Here is a 14,796-nt window from a genome sequence, read left to right as displayed (position 1 = left end):
GAATAGTGAGGCAGACAGGAGTGCTGAGATAGATGAAAGAAGCAGGAGGCAGGATGTGAGATGTGAGATAAGATGCCAGGCTTGGCTAGTCAGAAAAGTGATTAAAGAAGATTATGCACTGAAGCTGCTAAGGATGGGGACTTGCGTGTGTGCTTTCTAGCTGTGCTGTGCTCTAGGCCACAGATTTAACCATTTCTATGTCTAACCCACCAATTCTTGATTCTTGCCTTGTGACAAGGGTTGGGCCTGATGTGCCAGGGCTGGGAGTCTAATGCCTTAATTCAAAAAGGGAACTCCTCTGGCCAGAGCAGAATTAATGATTGCTGGGTGTGTTGCCATCATTTCCAGGAAAATAATTTATTTCCCATAGTTCTTCCCTTGTTCTATGAAGACCCTGCATGGAATTTATTCTTTGAGCACTGAAAGGATATTATAGGCAGCTTCTTGGACTCAAGACATTCATTCCAGCCTGATACCTACTCCTACCTCCTCCTGGGGATTGTGGATTCTCTCCTTTCTTTCCCCTACTCTCACCCCATTACTGATCATTCAACTCACTCTTATATTGGACCGGGCTTGTTTAAACTCCTGGTTTGTGTTGTGTCATCTCACCAGCAGCATCATTTAGGATACCAAACCCTTTCACTGATGATCCTCAGTGGTTTGCCCCTCTCGGCCTTGGACTCAGTTGCCACTGCATTCTTGACCCCACACTGATCTCCCCCAAACTATTTTGGCCCCTGAAGTGGACTCTACACTCCTATTCAGCAGGAAGCAGCTACTGAGGACAATGATTTTTGCCCCATTTCCCCAAAAGAATTCTCCTTTCTAGTGGTTGAGTTAGAAAATGAGGTGGATACAAATAATGCATTGAGTCAAATATAATATTATGGATAGATGTTATGAAGCCACTTTTTTTATTTCCTTTACATTCTGAGAGAGTCCTGAAGATTGCATGTGTTGAGCTGAGTTGACTGAAAACAATTTTTGATAAATTCATGTTGGTCCCATTCAACAATTATGTATTTAATAAATATATCTTATATACAACATTGGACAGATGACTGAGCCATGTTTCAGAGACTTTCAGTCATTTGTTCAAGGTTACCTAGTTAGCAAGTTGTGGGTAGAGAAGTCAAATCCTTATATTCTGACTTAAATATCAAAGATTTCTGTACTAAACCAAGAATACATTACCCAAAAGTTTGCGAAAGCTGTCAAGGGGAGAAATTTAATTTGGAAGGACAGGAGAGGGAGGAAGGTGCCTGTTTAGGACAGAGCAACAGAAATAAAATTAGCCTATAATAAATAAAAGAAAGGGGAATGGTTTTAAGTATTCTAATTCTGAAAATTGGCGAAAACCACCTTTGAACATATCATTTCATTCCAAGCTGATGTGACATCTTTATTCCTAATACTACAGATGAGGGAGTTTATAACAGGTATGAGGATATTGTAGAAGACAGACACCATCATATCCTTCTCTGCAGTATGATATGAAGTAGGGAACGTGTAGTTATAGGCAGAAGCTCCATAAAAGAGAATAACAACAGTTATATGGGAGGAACATGTGACAAATGCTTTCCTGTGACCTGTAGCTGAATTCATCCTATAGACTGTGAGGAGAATAAGGGAGTAAGAGCTTAAAATAACTATTAGAGGGATGAGGAGCATAAGGACACAGCACAGGTACATTACAAATGCATAGAGTGATGTGTGTGAGCAGGAGAGTTTCAACAAGGCAAGGACCTCACAGAAGAAGTGTTGAATCCCTCGGGATTTACAAAATGGGAAGTTCATGGTGATAGGGGTGATAGTGAAACCATCAAAAGAGCCCAGAAACCAACAGACAATTGCAAAGAGTATGCAAACTCTGTGGTTCACGAGGATGGGGTAGTGGAGAGGGTGACAAATGGCCATATACCTGTCATAGGACATGACTGCCAATAGGAAGAATGCTTCTCCCATAAGTGTTACATATAGGAACATCTGGAGTCCACAGCTTGGGGCTGAGATATGATGAATCCCAGTTATCTGATCCAACAGCATATTAGGCACAGCAAGAGAGTTATATATCATGTTCATGAGGAAAAGCTGACTGATGAAGAAGTATATGGAAGTGTGGAGGTGGGGACAACTCTGAATCAAAAGAAGCAATGTTGCATTCTCAGTCAAGGCTACTATGAAAACTACCCTGATATTCTAGAACCAGAGGGCAAAATAAATATTGAAAGAATCCACTCAAAATTTCATGGAAATGAATGTTGAAAACCAAAAATAAATAAATAAATAAACATTAACAACACCAAAAAAGAAGCAATGGGAGTATTTCTTTGACCACTGTGCTCAAAAAAAAAAAGAAAGCAAAGGGAAGAGGGGAGATTCGAGAAGAGGACGATTCTGGTGGCATCCCAGATGGCAATGCTCCCTGAGGAGGCAATTAGATGGGATACAAAACGTGATCTTTTCTGGGATTATCTACAGTAGGCTAGAGAACCAATCAAGAAACCACAGACATAGGACAAAAGTTCAAAAACTGAATAAAGGAACTTCCTGGGTGAATGAGAGCATAGTTTCTTAGGGTCCTGCCCTGAAGGTGCTGTTCCACATGGGAAAAACAGGATCTGGGAAGATGGCAATTTAGCAGGACTAGATGGCTCAATGAGTTATAGTACCCAGGAATTGGGATGAACAGTCAGGTTTTCATTTATTTTATGGTAAATTTTAAGATTTTTATTATTGCTATTAAAACACCTTAGATATGGGTGTTGGAAGAAAAAATTTTTCTTGCCAACTGGTTTACGGAAGCAGGATAGAAACTGTGGATGGTTCTTCTGTCTATAGACCCATTACTTTTACTGGCTGAAAGGGCCTTTTGAGCCTTAGGGATGCAAGGTTAATGGTTCACCAAGTTATCATTACACCATTTAGAATTGGACCTTATCCCTTAGTATACAGAATTACTCATTGGAAGTCTTCATATAGAAACTGGTGATCCCTTGTTAGCATTATTGTATACTATAGACTATTTGGGGCACATAAATTGGACTAAGTAGACCTCTGAAGTGCCTTCCAACTATTTAAATTCTATGGCTCTTTGCCTGCAATTCTGAACATGCCACACTGTTTCTTTTACAAACTGATATTGAATATGTGGGAATGAGGCCAAGTTAGGCAAAAGCCTTGTCTTTTTCAAAACAGCAAAATTGCACTCTGACTCATTTTTGACTGAGAAGGAAGGAAATAAAGGAAGAAAACAGAAATTTACTAAATGCCTACTGAATACCAGACATTTAGTTGGCTTTACAAATATTGTCTCATTCTATCCTCACAACAACTGTAGTGATTTTGTCTCCATTTTATAACTGAGGAAACTGAGGCACCAGAGGTTAAGTGACTTCCCCAGGATCACATTGCTTAGTAAGTGTCTGAGGCTAGATTTTAATTCAGGTCTCCTGATTCCAGACCCAGCACTCTATGCATTGTACTACCTGACTGTTTTCTGAAGGGCACAAGGAAAAGCTTGGTTCTGGTTTAGTTCTGCCTTTAGGAATTATAGGTCAATCTCTATGTTCACTCTCCCAACTATGACTTGAATGAACAGACTGTTTTCCCAAAGGGCTGCTACTACTTTTCCCTCTCAGGATCATAGTGGTAACCCTGATGGTATGAGGTTATCTATTACTATCACTAATGATTTCCCATCTGATGTGCTCCCTCATTGCCAATCAAAGTTAACATTTAATATATTAAATTATTATAAAATTCAAAAATATCTTATATATCCTATATATTATATCATATAATTTAATAGTATAACACAAATGTGAATAGATTAATGTCAATTAGATTTTACAAAAGAATATTTACTGAGAAGGAATATCAAGGCCTGAAGTTCATCATCCCCCCTGGACTGAGTTATGTTCTCCCCTCTACAAACGTACTTAGTCATAGAAGAGAATGAACTTAAATTTAAACTCATTGTTATAAATTCCTATGCCCCTCAGTCCAAATTCAGGCAAGAGAGGTATTTCTTGGCCCAACAAGTCCATTTCTCCCTACAGTGTGTTCTTGTCAAGGTTACTTCTTGGCATATCATAGCTGATGGATAAGTCCCTCTTTTCTTGTAGACAGTGTGGCTCACTGTCAAGTTGATTCCCTATTAGAGATTGTCAAACATTTCACTCCTCAGGGGTAGCTCCTCATTGGACTGGGCTTCTTCTGCTACCATTTCCATGTGCTCTGGATGGCCTTTCAGACCTTTTGAAGCTCACAGTGTCATAATCCAGTCTGTTACATTTCTGATACTTATTCACCTATTATCAGGAATGCTAAACACAGAGAGACAAAAGAAATAGTAATGCTATGGATTTTCAGCTATGATCAAGATGGCATGTAAGAAAGCTAGTGACAGGCAACAGATTGTTGGTATTACTGCCACTGTCCTTCACCATAAGGCTCACATCATTTCTTCTTCCTTGCTTGAAAGATTCAAGGAAAAGACAAAGAATTAATCTCTTTGAAGCTTTTGTATGTAATATTTCTATTCGGGAGACAATTACAAGACATTTTTTTTCACCTCATAATAAACCAACAGGAAACAGTCATACCTGCTCTAAAGCAAAAAGGCAAAGGAACCACCCAGCAGCCAATTTTGGAAGCAGGTTCCCTCTGCCTGTAAAATGAGTGTCAGTAGGAAGAAAATATTGTGCATGCACTAAAGATGGGGCTCTCCGTGACTAGTCCTCCCTTCACAGAATTTAGTCAAAATGAATAGATCAAAACTCAATTTTAGGGTTAGCTCTCATTTGTCTTCTTTCTCAAACCGATAGAAAACCTGGTATCTTTGGACCATGACTTGAAGACTGATCCCTTCTAAATCTCTGTATACCAAAATCAAACACTGTTCCTCCATCTTGTACCCCTCATTCATAATTAAGGACACACACAAATAAAAAAGCTGATAAAATTACTCCTTCCTTCCTTATAGTGGGCAAGACTATTAAAATATTATATCAATAGTAAATAACTTCAAAAAACAGAAAACTGTTATTTCACCAAAAAAAAAAAGGAAAGCAAAAAGAAAAAAATGGTTTCATTAGTTATTTGTATTCTCTGCTAGGTGAAAGCTCATGAATAATTGGAAGATCCCTATGCTCTGGTCATGTACATCTATTTCTCTGTCTGTCCAACTGGAACAGAGCACCATCCCTTCTTTCTCTTCTCTCACTACCAGCTCCTGTCTCCACATTGAAGGCAACTGCTGTGCTATAACAATTTCTATAGCTATCATTCATCACTCTTGGCAAAAATCAAGGATCTCCTCCCTGGCAAAAAGAAAACAACTCATGTTCTTTAAATTGTTCCTCATAGGAACCCACTTAAGCCAGTCTCATTTATCATTTTTTATTCAAGGTGATCTTAGAGAGGAGTGGGAACTGGAAGCTGTGATGCCCAGAAAATGCCTCTTGCGGAAAATGTACTGCTTGAGCTGATTTCTGGGTTCAAGCTTTACAAATTATTCAATTCCCAAATGAGAAATCTATGGTAACCACATTCAGAAAATTTTGTACAGAAGTATACTCAAAAGTTAGTGTTGACATCAAAATTTATTTCTCATTATAATTTCTAAGAAGTTCCTCAGATTCACATGAAGAGGTCATTCCTGAGCTCTTAAAATTCTTTCTTAAGGGGAAAATCTCAATTTACTTTTTAAACTACTAATGCATTTTATCCATCAGTTCTTTTTAATGCATTAAATTTTAGGAGTACATGAATGTATTTCATTGATTATTTTCGTGAGATTTTTCTAATAGCTTAACACAATCCTGAATAAATTGATTTCTGAATTTATCAGTGAAATGTTCCATTTTTCTATCAGGTACCATTTTCCCTTTTGACTGAAGGCTTACTGACATTTATAAATAGACAACAAAACAAAAATTTGGGTCAAAACTCACTCAAACACATCCAATAGAAACTTTTTTTTGGTATTTGTTTAATATTTTATTTTTAACCAGTTACATATTAAAGAAGAATTTTGAACATTTGTTGTTAAAACTTTGAATTACAAAAATCAATAAGGAGAAGAATTTTTTAAAAAGCAGAATTGGACAAATGGAAAAGTAATTCCAAAAGCTCACTGAAGAAAGTAATTTCGAAAAAATTAGAATGAAACAAATGAAAGCTAATGAGAAATCAAGAAATTATAAAATAAAAACAAAAGAATGAAAAAATAGAAAACTAGGTGAAGAATCTCATTAGAAAAAAAAACTAACAAAAATATCCAAGAGATATAGTGTCAGTAGGAAGAAAATATTGTGCATGCTCTAAAGATGGGGCTCTCAGTGACTGGTTCTCCCTTCACAGAATTTAGTGACTATTGGACTTCCAGAGTGCCTTGATCAAAACAAGAGAATAGACATCATCTTTCAAGAAATTATCAGGAACAACTGCCCTGATATTCTCACACCAGAGGGAAGAACAAAAATGGAAAGAACCACTGATCACCTCCAAAAAGAGATCCCAAAAGGAAAATCCAAGGAATATTCTAGTCAAATTCTAGGGCTCTTAGGTGAAGGAGAAAATATTGCAAGCAGTCAGAAAGAAATAATTCGAGTATTGTAGAAATACGGTCAGGATAACACAAAATCTAATAGCTTCTACATTAAGGGATTGGAGGGCTTGGAATATGATATTCCATAGGTCAAAGGAGTTAGAATTAAAACCAAAAATCACTTACCCAGCAAAACTGAGTATAATACATCAGGGGAAAAATGGACCTTCAATCAAATGGAGTACTTTCAAGCATTCTTAATGAAAAGACCAGAACTGAGTAGAAAATTTGACTTTCAAAATCAAGACTCAAGAGAAGCGTGAAAAGATAAACAGGAAAGAAAAAATGTAAGGGAGTTATTAAAGTTGAACCCTTTCCATTTCTCCATGGAGACATGATATTTGTAACTCATAAGAACTTGCTCAGTATTAGGGTAGTTAGTGGGAATATATAAACATATATGTGCCCTCTGCCCATATATATACACATACATATATATGGGCAGAGGGCACAAGATGAGTTGCATATGATGTGATGGTATCTAAAAAATAGAATTCAGGGGCTATAAAAGATTATACTGGTAGGAGAATGGGATAGGTAGAATGCGGAAAATTGTCTCACATAAAAGAGGTAAGAAAGAGCTTTGAAAGTGGAGGGGAATGGGGGCATTGAGAAGGAAAATCTGAATTTTAATGTCATTGTAATTGACTTAAGGAGGAAAAAACATACACACTCTATTGGGTATGGAAATTGATCTTACCTTACAGGAAAGTAGGGTGTAAGGAGCTAAGAGAGAGGAAGTGATAGACAGAAGGGTAGACTGAGCGATGGGGTAATCAGAAACAAAAACTTTTCAGAAGGCACAAAGTGAAAGAAGAGAATAGAATAATGAGTGGGAAGAAGATGAAGAGAAATATAGTTAGACTGTTCTGCAAGTGTTCTGCATGACTACACATGTATAACCTATATAAAATTGGTTGTCTTCTAACTAATGGTGGGTGGCGACAAATGAAGGGAGAGAATTTTGAACTCAAAAGTTTTAATATGAATGTTAAGAACTGTTTTTACATGCAACTGAAAATAAGATATACAGTTAACAGGGTATAGAAATCTACCCTGCTCAAAATTAAAATAGAAGAGAAAGGGAATAAAAGAGGGGATTGGGAGTAACAGAAGGGAGGGCAGAGTGGGGGAAGGGGTAATCAAAAAGCCTGCCTTGTTGTGGGGGGGGGGGGAAGAGATGTGGGAAAATTTGGAAATCAAAATCTTGTGTAAGTGAATACTCAAAATGAAGAATTAGATAATCAATTAAGTAATTTTAAAACACTTTAAAAAAAACTTTTGAGTTCCAACGTCTCTCACTTCCACCCTCATGACACACCACCCTCACTCCCACCGCTGTGAAGAATGCAAGCAATTTGATATAGGCTATGCATATGTAGGCATTTAAAACATATCCATACATCATATTGTGAACAAAAACTTCGATGGCCAAAGAATCTCAAGAAAAATTAAAACAATTTGATAAGTATGCTTCAACCTGTATTCAGCCAGCATCAGTTCTTTCCCTGGAACTGTAAAGCATTTTTCATCATAAGACCTTCAGAGTTGTCTTGGATCGTTGTATTAAAAGAATAGTTATGGCAATTCTTCTTGTTCATTCATTTCGGTTGTGACTGACCTGTTATGAGTTGAAGTTTTCTTGGGAAAAATACTGGAGTGGTTTGCCATTTCTTTCTCCAGATGATTTTACCAATAAGGAACCTGAGGCAAAGGGAAAGAAGAGACTGTCCCAAGCTCACACAGCTTACTGAGTTGGATTTGAATTTAAGCCTTCATGAATCCAAGATTAACACTCTATTATATATGCCACCTAGCTGCCTTAATACAGTAGTGAGCCAACTTTTCTGTATCCATGGCAAATATTACAAGTTTTCTCTAGATGTCAGTATATATAAAGATGGTCTATTCTCTTAGATAGTGGTTACTCCAACCTGTCTACCATGGACCTCCCAGCCTTGCTATCCATCTTCCCACTTCTTCTCACAGACCCAAAGAAAGAAGCTTGATTTTTTAAAACTTAAGTTGTGTTTCACATAGCCTCTGATCAACCGAATTAATCACAACACTGTCAAACATAATTTACTTTTGAGCTCCCTAATCTAATACTGTGCATTTCCTATTTATCATTGCTGCTTGCCCACAATGACATTTTATTTAAATCAATAGTAGATTGCTTTCTGTCAAGGACTGGGAGACACCAACAACAGTTCTAACAAGTTATTTGATATATTTATTGGTTTAACAAACCAAGAAGTTACAAATCGTAAGACAATAATCAGTATTATGACAAAGAAAGTGATAAATTCAACATGCAAGTAGAAAGAGTTAAAGGACACTACACTTAAAATAAATCTCTAATTTCATAAGGAAAGAACTGAAAAACAAAATGATACCCAAAGTGAGGACTTTGGAAGCCCAGAGGAGCACCAGCAAGCAACAAGTGGCACAGGTGCTAACCAGCATCACACTCACAACTAAAATTTAACCTTCAGACTTCAGAGTAATGGAGATGGCACACTGTGTGGAAAGTTGCGGAAAAGCAATTTTTGATAAATCCATGTTGGTCCCATTCACCTTTTCGGTATTTAGTAACTGTTTCTTTAATACAACATTGGACAGAAAAATAAGCCAAGTCTGAGAGACTTTCAGCAATTTGTTCAAGGTAACCTAGTTAAAAAGTTGTGGATTGAGAAGACAAATCCTTATTTTCTGACTTAAATAGGAAGGACTTTTATAATAAACCAAGAAAAAATTAAGCTGAAAGTTTTCAAAAGCACTCAAGGAGAGGAAATTAATTTAGTAGGACAGGGGAGGGAGGGAAGTGCCTGTTTACAACAGAGCAACATGTATAAAATGAGCATATAATACATAAAAGAAAGTGAAATGGTTTTAAGTGTTCTACCTACGAAAATTACCTAAAACCAGTTTTGAACATAACATTTTTTTCAAAGCAATTGTGACATCTTTATTCTTGACACTATAGATGAGAGGGTTTATAGTAGGTGTTAGGATATTGTAGAAGACAGACACCATCTTATCCTTCTCAGTAGTATGATATGAAGGAGGGAACATGTAGTTATAGACAGAAGCTCCATAAAAGAGAATAACAACAGTTATATGGGAGGAACATGTGACAAATGCTTTCCTGTGACCTGTAGCTGAATTCATCCTATAGACTGTGAGGAGAATAAGGGAGTAAGAGCTTAAAATAACTATTAGAGGGATGAGGACCATAAGGACACAGCACAGGTACATTACAAATGCATAGAGTGATGTGTGTGAGCAGGAGAATTTCAACAAGGCAAGGACCTCACAGAAGAAGTGTTGAATCTCTCGTGATTTGCAAAATGGGAAGTTCATGGTGATAGGGGTGATAGTGAAACCATCAAAAGAGCCCAAAAACCAACAGACAATTGCAAAGAGTATGCAAACTCTGTGGTTCATGAGAATGGGGTAGTGGAGAGGGTGACAAATGGCCATGTACCTGTCATAGGACATCGTTGCCAAAAGGAAGAACTCTGCTCCTATAAGAGTCACATAGAGGAACATCTGGAGTCCACAACTTAGGGCAGAAATATTATGAATCCCAGTTATCTGATCCAAAAGCATCTTGGGCACAGGAACAGAAATATACATCATATCCATGAGGGATAGCTGACTGATGAAGAAGTACATGGGAGTGTGGAGGTGGGGATCACTTTGAATCAAAAGAATCAATGTGGCATTCTCAATCAAGGCTGCTATGAAAATAATGAATATCAGTGAGTAGAGGCAAGGAGAATATTTGTTTTGGCTGAAGACCCCAACAAGATGAAAGCAGTCCAAAAAGTTTGATTCTCCAACCTCATTCTTTGCTTCATATCATCTCACCTAGAGAATATTAAAAACAACAAGAACAAGAAAAGATTTTATATTCTGTCCCTTATACATATATGATAGATAATCTATTAATGATGGAAAGAAATATGCTACAGATTGGTTTAACCAAAGTGGACATGTATTTTTGCTAACAGGAGGGATTCTCATCAATTTATGATACAGATGGTGCAGCTTAAAAATAAAGATAGGTCTGTTGGGATTGAAAATTATCTTCAGTCATTTTCAAACCCTGAGACTCAACCAGATTATTCTTATATAAAGTAGTGTTCAAGATGAGCTCTGTAGCTTGAGATAAAAATCATAGGAAACATTATAGAAACAACCATTTTCCTTTTTTTTTTGTCATATGAGCATCTCAAATTAGTTTTGCCTAAAGTGAAGTTCATTGTGCTTCACTTTTCAAAACTTCTCTATTAATATCAAAGACAATACCCTACTATCAGTCACTCAGTCTCTTATTGTTCTGTTGAACTCCTTATTCACTATTCCCCATATTTATAACATAATGCCAAGTCTTGTATTTTCCACTTTTATAACGTCTCTCATATAGGACCCATTCTCTCCATCACCCATCATCCCACTTGAAGCCATTATCATTTCCATTTCCAGACAGTTACCTCAACTACTGCAATAGACTCAAATTGATCCTCCTACCACAATACTTTCCCTCCTGTAATTTATCTTCCGCTAAGCTGATACAGCGACTTTGCTAGTACTTAGTTCTGACCAAGTATCCCCTTACTTTGTAAACTCCAGTATCTTCCTATTTCTTCCATGACAAAATAAAAACAAAAACTCTTCTCCTCAGTAATTAAAGCTCTTCGTAACCTTACACATTTCTCCACTTTAACTCCCTTCATTCAGCTAAAGTATCCTAGTTGCTATACTTCACACACAATATTCCATCTCCCTTCTCCATGTCTTTACATTGACTATCGCCCATGCCTGTAATAAATACTCTCTTTCCTAACTTCCTACCTCTTAGTTTCTCTGGCTTGTTTCAAGACTCAGCCCTCCTCACTTCCACACTGTTGCTACTGCCTTTCCTTCTGAGAGTTTACTACTCTTTTGTACTACCACACCTACTGCTATATATGCCTATTTATTTGCATGTTTACCTCCCACATTATAATAAAAGCTTCTTGAGAACAAGAACTGTTTTTACCTTTCTTTGCATCCCCAGCTTAGCTCAGTGAGTGACATATAGTAAACAAATAATAAATATTTGTTAATTGACTAACTAAAATGTGTGAAAATCCATCCCCTGGTGGGCAGTAGTATACTAGGGGAGAGAATTTTTATAAAGATCTTTTCATGTGGACAGCAATTTTTTACATATCTGTGAGGTCAAAATAAAAATTAGGGAGAAGGGTGGCAAATCAACTTCATAATCCTAGGCAAAGATCTACAGAAGGAAGCATACAATAAACATTTTTTAAATGGTTACTCTGTGTCAGGCACTGTGCTAACCACTTTATAAAATGATATGAGATAGAAATATTTTGTTTGATCATCTCAACATCCTTAGTATGTAGGTGCTATTATTATCCCTACTTTATAGCTGAGGAGAGTGAGGCAGACAGTGGTTAACGGACTTGCCCAGGGACACATATCTAGTAAATGGCTGAGGTTGCATTTGAACATAAGGCTTCCTGACCCCAAGTCAAGCACTCTATTACTATACCACCTAGGTTGTCGACTTTTCTATTTGTCTCAATACAACTTGTATGACTCTTCTTCACCCTCTAAGCATTTTTAAATTTTTCCATGAATACGCAAGGAGGGCACTCTTCCCTATGGGATATAGAACTTAGTGAAAGAAGGGGATTAAATTATAAAATGATCCAGAATATTATTAATGTGTCCATAGTTACATAGGCAAAAATAGCAAAGTCATAATTCAAACATAGATTCTCTGATTTATTATTTTCCACCCACTGCACCATAGCTTCTCCCTATAAAAATCATTTTGTTCCTTTGAACTATACCTACAATTTAAAATATGCTATTTATCTTTCCCTGATCCCACTAATTAAAGGGGATCTTTTTCTTTCCAAGGCACTGCTACTTCTTTGGATCTCGTGTTTATTACATTTTGCTGGGTATCATAGTTATTTCTGTCCTATCTTCTGTATTTGAAGTTAAGATTCTTGGGCCTATTTCCTCTTTTTGAGAATCAGCACTTAGGACAGGGTCTTGCATAACAGATATGTTTTAAATGTTTAGGACTGGATTAGGTCAGATCGAATTAAAGTCATTTTTCTACCACACTGATCAACTTAAAACTGATTGACATTATACCCTCCAAGGTTCTCATAGGAAAAAGTGAACATACCTCCTTGCTTGTTTTGACTAACTATCTGAGAATTGTGAAGTAGAATAATTAGTGCAGAAAAAAATGGGTTTGATTTAGAATGATCTCTACGGGCAGGGAGGGGGTACACTGGAGAGAGCTCTGGTCCTGGCATCACAAGGACTTCAATTCAAATCTTGCCTCACTTCCTAGCTATCTTACTGAGGGGAATTCACTTAACTTTGATTGCCTACTAAACATAAATTAACAAGTAAAATAAACTTTCTACACTGCCTTATTTTCAATGTGAGGCAATTTGTATGTTGAAATTATTTATTTCATAGAAATTTCTAGTTTGCTACTTCAGAATGTAATCCTAGGGTCATAAAAGTGATGCTTTAATTTAGGTTGATGAATATTTAAATTATGAAATACTTTCAAGCTAGAAGAAGGACTTGTGTCCCCAAGAACATTTACATATTCACAAAAATTCAGGTATCTTTGAATGAATCTATAAAAATACATATTTGTCTATGATATTTTCACCCATGAGTCTGTGTATTTGTCATCTGATCTTTACTGTATCTATGAATTTCTTCTTTAAAAATAAAATTTGACATACATCAACTTTCAGAACGCTTTTAGTTGTAACATTTTAAATTATATTTCTCTTCTGTAAAATTTCCTCAGAACTTGGAAAAATACTGACAATCATGGTTGATTTCTTCATATCATTTCCCCCACCTTGAGTGCACATCTATCTTCCCCTTTGCCTATTCAAATTCTAGCCTAGGCATTTTTCTTTAAAATAGTTCACGGGATTTGACCATTTCTACATTCAGATGCATGAGACAACTAAACATTGTGCTACTTACCTTCAGTTCCATCTATGGAAAAAAATTGTGAAATGCTGATTCTCTGTAATGAAAATTGGAAATGTTCACAGCTATTCCCAGTGACCACTCCGGTGATATTCTTCCCCACTTAAAATGCAGAGAAAGCTTGTAACAAACTCTCAGAAAATGACCAAAGTCATCTGTGGAAACTAAAGATACATGAAGAAAGTTTACTACATTCCCTATTAATGTGAACAGTAGAGTTACATAACATCAAAGTAATTTTTAAGAGAAATTAAGACTGATACTAGAAGTATAAATGAAATAAAGCTGGACATGTTTTATGTCTAGTTAAAGCCAAATCTTGAGAGGTTAGTGTAAAAAACAAGTACCAGACCTGCTGTTAAGTAGCAGCATGTATTATTGAAGTCATGAGAAGGACCTCTCCCATTCCAGCTCTATCCATGTTAACATAAATGTTACTGTGATGATCATGCAACAAGAAGTTGACCCTGTGTCAAGGGGATGGAAGAAGAGATGTGAGTGTGATGTGAATCCAAAGAGTGAGGTCAGAATATTGCGTCATCACCTCTTTCATATTAATTACAGAAGAATTCTGGAACCCAGGTTGAAATAAAAGAATACCATCTTGGGAATAAGAGTTTTGGATGGGGAGGGGTCACATCTCTGAGTCTACCCTCTTGTATGGTGTAGAGAAAGGTATTTGTTTTCTTGGAACTTTAGTCTCTTTATCTCAAAAATGAAAGCCTGAACAAGATGTCCCTTCCTCCTCTAAAATTTTCTGTTTCCTTTATCTACTAGGAAATTTCTGAGAATTTGAAAGCAATGCATTTGAAGCAATAAAGCTACTTTCTTCAAAATATTTTTATTGGTTCATTTTTCTTTTGAAAAAACAAACTTCTCAACAAACACTAAGTTAACAAAACAGTTGACAAAGTATATTCCCCCAAAATAACAAAAAATTCCATCTTTACTGGAAAATTTTTTTAAATTTCTTTATTTAACTTTTAACATTTATTTTCACAAAATTTTGGGTTCCAAATTTTCTCCCCATTTGTGCCCTCCCCACACCCCAAAACACTGAGCATTCTAACTGCCCCTATCACCAGTCCATCCTCTCTTCTATCATCTCTCCCTTCCGTTGTCCC

At 36.5% G+C, this 14,796-nt stretch overlaps 2 pseudogenes; both read right to left on the bottom strand.

The window, feature by feature from the left end:
- Positions 1-1,338: 1,338 nt before the first annotated feature.
- Positions 1,339-9,178, bottom strand: LOC140522662 (olfactory receptor 2T5-like; annotated as a pseudogene).
- A 339-nt stretch (positions 9,179-9,517) lies between these two features.
- LOC140522661 (olfactory receptor 2T29-like) lies at positions 9,518-10,467 on the bottom strand (annotated as a pseudogene).
- Positions 10,468-14,796: the final 4,329 nt, after the last annotated feature.

This window comes from Notamacropus eugenii, chromosome 2 (genome assembly GCF_028372415.1).
Source record: "Notamacropus eugenii isolate mMacEug1 chromosome 2, mMacEug1.pri_v2, whole genome shotgun sequence".
NCBI lineage: Eukaryota > Metazoa > Chordata > Mammalia > Diprotodontia > Macropodidae > Notamacropus > Notamacropus eugenii.
Note: the sequence above shows the minus strand (reverse complement) of the source record. Positions and strands in the feature narration are given on the sequence as shown.